At 36.3% G+C, this 6844-nt stretch overlaps 1 long non-coding RNA gene across 1 annotated transcript; it reads right to left on the bottom strand.

The window, feature by feature from the left end:
- Positions 1-5308: 5308 nt before the first annotated feature.
- LOC131433659 (uncharacterized) lies at positions 5309-6346 on the bottom strand. Its single transcript, XR_009230286.1, has 3 exons — positions 6171-6346; positions 5905-6106; positions 5309-5834 (listed from the first exon to the last, which is right to left on the bottom strand). It is a non-coding gene; the product is annotated as an uncharacterized LOC131433659 (long non-coding RNA).
- Positions 6347-6844: the final 498 nt, after the last annotated feature.

Raw genomic sequence — 6844 nt, 5'->3', positions numbered from 1 at the left:
CGAAATATTTTTTTGTCTCACAAATTTTGTATTTTTCAGTTCCACAAAAAATAGCTAGGTTATACGATGTAAAGTCGACAGATGGAATAAGATGATGAGTGTTTTTCAGAACTTCAATAAAAACTTACCAACTGTACGAATTCTCGGCAAATGCCTTTACTGATTACTCGGTATATTTGATAGCATAAGTGCCCCTTCAAGCTAACTAAAAACGATAAACATCAATATGGGACTTTGCAGATGGATATTCTTACGCCGTGATTACTTATTGGCAGGGTTTGAATAAACGAAGCAGTGAAGATGAGTCTACATGCTTCACGGCGTGTGATATTCATAAATATAACTTCTTTATGAACTATGTCACTTTCAAGGAAACGTGAGCCTTGTTATTTTATTGGAATGGCTCTCCATGTACGAGAATGTAAAAAAGCGATCCCGTGCCACTATTTCTCCTTCTCTCGGTAAGATAGAATGTCTAACCCCATAATTCATAGCAAACAACTTTCTTCACTGGACTAGATAGAGCTGAAGATTAATTATTCAGTTTCAAATAAAGAGATGGCTTTTTGGTCAATTGGTTTCTCATCAAAACATTTATTTTTCGTTAAAGGCCAACGTTTCGAAGGTTATACCTTCATCTTCAGGGCAACTGTAATTTTATGCATTATTTAGTCACAAATTTTTTTTCACAAAATACAATAATTTTACAAAATGTACTCACAACGACTACAAATATTTTTCGTCAAGTACGGTGTAACATTTATAAAAGTTGGTTGAAAAACGGCTACTCTACACTAAAACACAAAAACGAGACATACGAATGCAATTTGTTAAGAAATTTCAATTCGAATTATTTGTTTTGCCAAAAACTTACACAAGCACTTTCCACGCACATCGACTTCGATTGAGCACTGAAATATTGCAAGCAGCGAATATGGAAGACAGTAGAGCAAAAATTAGAGTGAAACAGATGAGGAATGATAGACAGCGAAATCGGAGGCGAGATTGACAGTTAATGTGTGTGAGAGAGAGAGAGCAACAGACCGGAGTATACAGCATTAAAATTATGCGTGTCGGTCCTGAAGTTAATGGTTGAACTGTGAGTGAAAATATGGTACATTTCCAATATTTGTAAAGCATTAGTTCTGTTTTCTTGAGAATTAACGTATTCAGTATTCACGCACTGTTTTCTTTTTCTCAACAATAGATTTGCACGTCGACAACCGAAAAACTCTCAATGTGATCTATCGCATTCCCTGCATTGATTGCGATAGTTCTTACATTGGTCTGACTACACAGCAACTGAAACAACGGTTGTCTGGACATCGTTCATCAATACAACGATATAAAAAATTTAAATTGTCGGATTCCGAAAAGACAGAGAGCAAAATAGACAAGTTAAAAAAAACCGCATTGATGGTTCATATGATCGACAATGAACACAGTTTTGATCTAAACAAAACCAGAATTCTCAAGAGAACAGAACTAATGCATTACAAATATTGGAAATGTGCCATATTTTTACTCAGAGTTCAACCATTAACTTCAGGACCGACACGCATAATTTTAATGCTGTATACTCCGGTCTGTTGCTCTCTCTCTCACACACATTAACTGTCTCCGATTTCGCTGTCTATCATTCCTCATCTGTTCACTCTAATTTTTGCTCTACTGTATTCCATATTCGCTGCTTGCAATATTTCAGTGCTCAATTGAAGTCGATGTGCGTGGAAAGTGCTTGTGTAAGTTCTTGGCAAAACAAATAATTCGAATTGAAATTTCTTAACAAATTGCATTCTTATGTCTCGTTTTTGCGTTTTAGTGTAGAGTAGCCGGTTTTCAACCAACTTTTATAAATGTTACACCGTACTTGACGAAAAATATTTGTAGTCGTTGTGAGTACATTTTGTAAAATTATTGTATTTTGTGAAAAAAAATTTGTGACTAAATAATACATAAAATTACAGTTGCCCTGAAGATGAAGGTATAACCTTCGAAACGTTGGCCTTTAACGAAAAATAAATGTTTTGACGAGAAACCAATTGACCAAAAAGCCATCTCTTTATTTGAAACAACATTAACTGGTCGCTTTCGCATCAAATTATTTAGTTTTCGCTGACTGATTAATGACTGGCTCTTAGCTGTCGAATGTTATTTGAGTGACGGTTTTGCTGTAATGGGGACATGTGCTTTTTACAGCTCTCAACAAGCCATAGGAAAACGCAATGAAAATTTCATGGAAACATATTCCATGCTGAATATGGATTACAAGGCATATTTTTTATCCATCTGGTTTATACACTCTCTTACACTATTTCTATTAAAACCAATTAAACGCTATTTGTCAGGAACTTGATTTATAGAAGTAACAGAAGAGCAGGAGTCTGTTTCTCTCTAGCAGCCAACAGAGTTTATTTGTTCGCAGTATTTGCTGAGATCGTCAGATTACCAGCGCTAATCCTGCGCTCCTGCTATTTCTGTTTATAATATTCAAGTATAACTAAAAATTCTTTCCCTTTATTAACTTGGTCCGAATTAAATAAGTGATATGCAACAATTTTCGTGACATAAAGTTATCATTAACAGCAGCTAGCGATCGGAGTTCAAAGCAAAGTTCGAGAGAAATTGAACATTTAATATTCAGCACTATCCAGCCTCGTGAAGATAGCTTCTTACTATGACTTATTTTGTGAGCGGTACGACGTTCATACCACAAGAGCGAAAAGTATATTAACACTTCAAATACCAAGCCCGAAAAAAAGTTGGAACGGTAACTTTGAGCTGTCATAGCTCAGCTGTTTTTCAACGGATCTCAATAAATTTTACACCCTCGAATTTTGTACAGTTCGTAGATTATTTTAAGTATATCATTATTAACAATCGGTTAGGAAAAATCAATGAAAATGTGATTTTTCCCGTTCCAGGTTTTTTTCAGGCGCAAAAAATGTCCTATCTGCTATCTAATTTTGTTTCCTTTAACATCAACGTCGCGACTGAATATTGAGAGCTCCAACTTTATCGAGTCATTACTTTGTTGATAGTCAACCGATTTTCAAAATTTGTTCACCATTGGAATGGTACTAGTTTCAGAAATAAAATGCACTAAAACATACGTGAAATAGAGTTGTCTACCTAAAGTTATAGAGAAAACTGTAAACAGAAGACCATAAAAAAGATAGGATTTTTTACAATGATCGTAAATATCTCTGAATTCAAAGCGCTGACCTATATGTTTTTATGCATCATTGGATTGCTAATAAAACCAGTTACAAATAGGGCTAAACTAGCAGTTTTTTATATTAAAAAACATCTAAAAATAAATGACAAACACTAAAAAATTTCAAATTTTAGTTATTTTTACAAAATGCTCAGAAATTAGAGCGGTGACATACACTTTTTATACACTTAATTATTGTTATTAATACTCACGATTATTTATAACAAATTAAACTCAATGTTCTTAAGGAGAATCTAAAACCAAACGGCATAAATACAGAAATTTTCAATACTTTTTGCCTTTCTCATATGGAAAGGTTATGCAATCACTGTGAAAACCGACTTTTGAACCGAGACCCGGAGGGCCGAGTGTCATATTCCATTCGACTCAGTTTCTCGAGTACGCAAAATGTCTGTATGTGTGTATGTGTGTGTATGTGTTTGTATATGTATGTATGTATGTTATCTCTCCTTGACTTCCGTGCTTCTCAGCGATCGCTACGCTCGACGAGTCTACTTCAACCAAGATTTCATCGTACTACTTTCGGACTACATGAACCAATGACAGCATGTATACGTGCATTTTCCAAAGTTGAGCAGCTGTTCGAATTTGGGGAACCATCGCATAAGTTTGAACGAAAGTTATCAAGTGTTTTTTTTATAAATTGACTGTTTGTACTTTTTCCCTTCATTTAGACTATTATTTGTCAGATGAATTATTTTAACAAATAAACAAATAAACATTTTTTGTACTCACTTTTCTCAGATATGGCAGAACCGATTTTCAAAAACTTAGATTCAAATGGAAGGTCTTGTAACCCTGTATACAGTTCCTGAATTTTATTCGAATTCGACTTCCGGTTCCGGAATTACAGGATGATATGTGCAAAAAAATGATAATAAGTGCACTAACTTTTCTCAGAGATAGCTGAACCAATTCTCACAAACTTAGATTCAAATGAAAGGTATAAATGTCTTATACAAAGTTCCTGAATTTCATTTCGATTCAACTTGCGGCTCCGGAATTACAAGGTGATTAGTATAAAAATTACAATTTCAAATTATTCAATCACTTTGCTCAGAGATGGCGTGGCAGATTTAACCAAAATTAGGTCTCATAGTCCTATATAAAACTCCAAAGTTCCATCAGAATGCGACTTCCGGATCCGGAATTATAAGGTGAAGTCTGTTGAAAATTAATACAGTAACTTAAAGTGGCGAAACAAAAAAACATAAATAAAATTCTAGACTAACCGCGTGACTATTCCAATCGGTAGTAATTATCAGTGGACAAATAAAATAAACCGGTTCTGGCTATCCTGATTCCCGGTTTCCGAATCCGAAAGCACCGGAAAAAGTGTTCATTTATTCCAAAACGTATCTCACTCACTTTCCTCAGCTATGGATTGACAAATTTTCACAAATGAATATAAGTTCAAATGAAAAGTCTCTTGGTCCCATATTGAATTCCTGAATTTCAGCCGACACCAATTCGGGACAACCGGTTGCGGAATTACAGGGTGAAGATTATTAAAATATTTATACCGTTACTAAAAGCGCTAAGTAAAACACGTTAACTAATTTCTAAACTTTCCTCAAAACTAGTCCAATCGATAGTCATTGTCAGTCGACAGCCAAACAAATTGATGTCGGCTTTTCTGATTCCCGGTTTTCGATTAACGACCGGATATCGTGACTATAGACTCGGAAATGGATCCCAGTCACTTTTCTCGAACCGACTTCCATTGTACCGGTTCCCGGACTCCTGTTTCGGAAGTACCTGCAATTATTAATGATATTGATAGCAAAATGATTTAAATCATGAAAAATCTTGTGGCAGATGAGTTCTTGTTCATGATATGAATCATTCTGCTCATAAAATCATCATTAATAGGCATGATCTTATGAGAAATATTTCATGATATTCATGATATCAATCTCATGGTATGATTTATCCGTGTCGGATGTAAATCCGAACGGATTTTACTTTAACATTTGTAGTTTCTAAGTTCCTCGTATCATTATTTCAAAAAGAATCTCTTGTAATTCTGGAACAAAAATACCACTGGAAATAATTTTTTTAGTGCACATATATAAGGAAAATAAAAAAATTGATTCGAGTCGGCTAAACAAAAATCCATTATACGCTTTCAGCAGAACAAAACAGTAGTGAGCAGCACACAACACACATTCAAAACAATTCACAACATAATAAGCAATGATGGACGTTGGCTTTCCTCCCGAGCTCGCGTCACCTATTATTTCATTCAATCATTAATTGGACCGCAACAAGGTACGGCCCCACCATATTCTTGCAACGGGCCAAGTTGGCCAGCAAAGCACCACAATCGTGCTTGGTCCATTTGAATGACTGGTCGTAATCGTCGTGTGCTGCGAGCCGACTGTCGGTGCAGGTGGTGCCCCGGCCCACAAACCGCCTGCTCGCTGCCTGGTCGAGTAAAGTCAAGAAAATTGAGCACATGCCTGATTCCTTCTTCCATTCACTTGCTTTGGGCCCGGCCGAAGTCGGAATCAATTTTAATTCCATCACTATCCCTACCGAACCGTTGACTGTGCTGTGGCGGTTCAAGGAGGAACAGGGTCTGCTGATTGCAGGGCTGAAAGGAAATGAATCAAAACACATTAAAATATCACTTCGAAATGTAAGATGAATTACTAGCTCTTTACCACTAATTTTAGCAGCATTTCTTTTTTACACAAACTGAGTCCGGGATCGGCTGGAGAACGTGGCTAGCCTCCAGGTCTAGAGATCAATCTATTGCTATCGAATAGCTGCTATTGTGTTTTCCTCTATGTTCACCGAATTAATTACCTAAACTTGAATGGTTGATCGACGTTTGGCTCGCTTCGTTTGGTTGCAAGATTTTGACTAGAATAGATGAAAATGATAATTTGATCTCTTTCCATGTACAAACGGTTTCTGTTTTCCTCACATTCAAATCGAGTCTATATTTTACAGTCACTTCCTAATGTCACCTTTCACTTCACAGCCCAATGTGACAACGGGCGTTGGAAAGGAGGTGGTTTCGTCACTGACAGTTCATTCTTTTATCAAGTGACGTATGTCACGTTGGCTTGTTCCGCGAAGTGTTCATTGCCGTTGCACTTCTTTCTCTTTTACTTGGTTTAGTGAAGGTTCAGGAACAAATTGAAAAACAAATATTTCTGTGGTAATTTGAAGGGGAAAAAGCTTGTTTTTACCCCCAAATTTATGCTAGGTGCACATAACCATTTTCTTAAGTTTACGTTTCGTCTTCGACTCATCAGTGCGTCAGCAGATTATGCTGACGCAAACCCCCGGATCAACATAATCCGCTGAGCAGACGTAAAGTTAATGCTATTTGCAAAACACTTTTTTTATTACACAAAGGAGTGTAACGTCTAAACTGACGTCTCGAACGAAACAAGTTTCGGCTTACTGGCCGTACAGATTGTGGTAATTTGAAGGGGAAAAAGCTTATTTTTACCCCCAAATTTATGCTAGGTGCACATAACCATTTTCTTAAGTTCTGTACGGCCAGTAAGCCGAAACTTGTTTCGTTCGAGACGTCAGTTTAGACGTTACACTCCTTTGTGTAATAAAAAAAGTGTTTTGCAAATAGCATTA

This window comes from Malaya genurostris, chromosome 3, assembly GCF_030247185.1.
Source record: "Malaya genurostris strain Urasoe2022 chromosome 3, Malgen_1.1, whole genome shotgun sequence".
Classification (NCBI taxonomy): domain Eukaryota; kingdom Metazoa; phylum Arthropoda; class Insecta; order Diptera; family Culicidae; genus Malaya; species Malaya genurostris.
The sequence above is the reverse complement of the archived record's forward strand: the minus strand, read 5'-3'. Positions and strand labels throughout refer to the sequence as shown.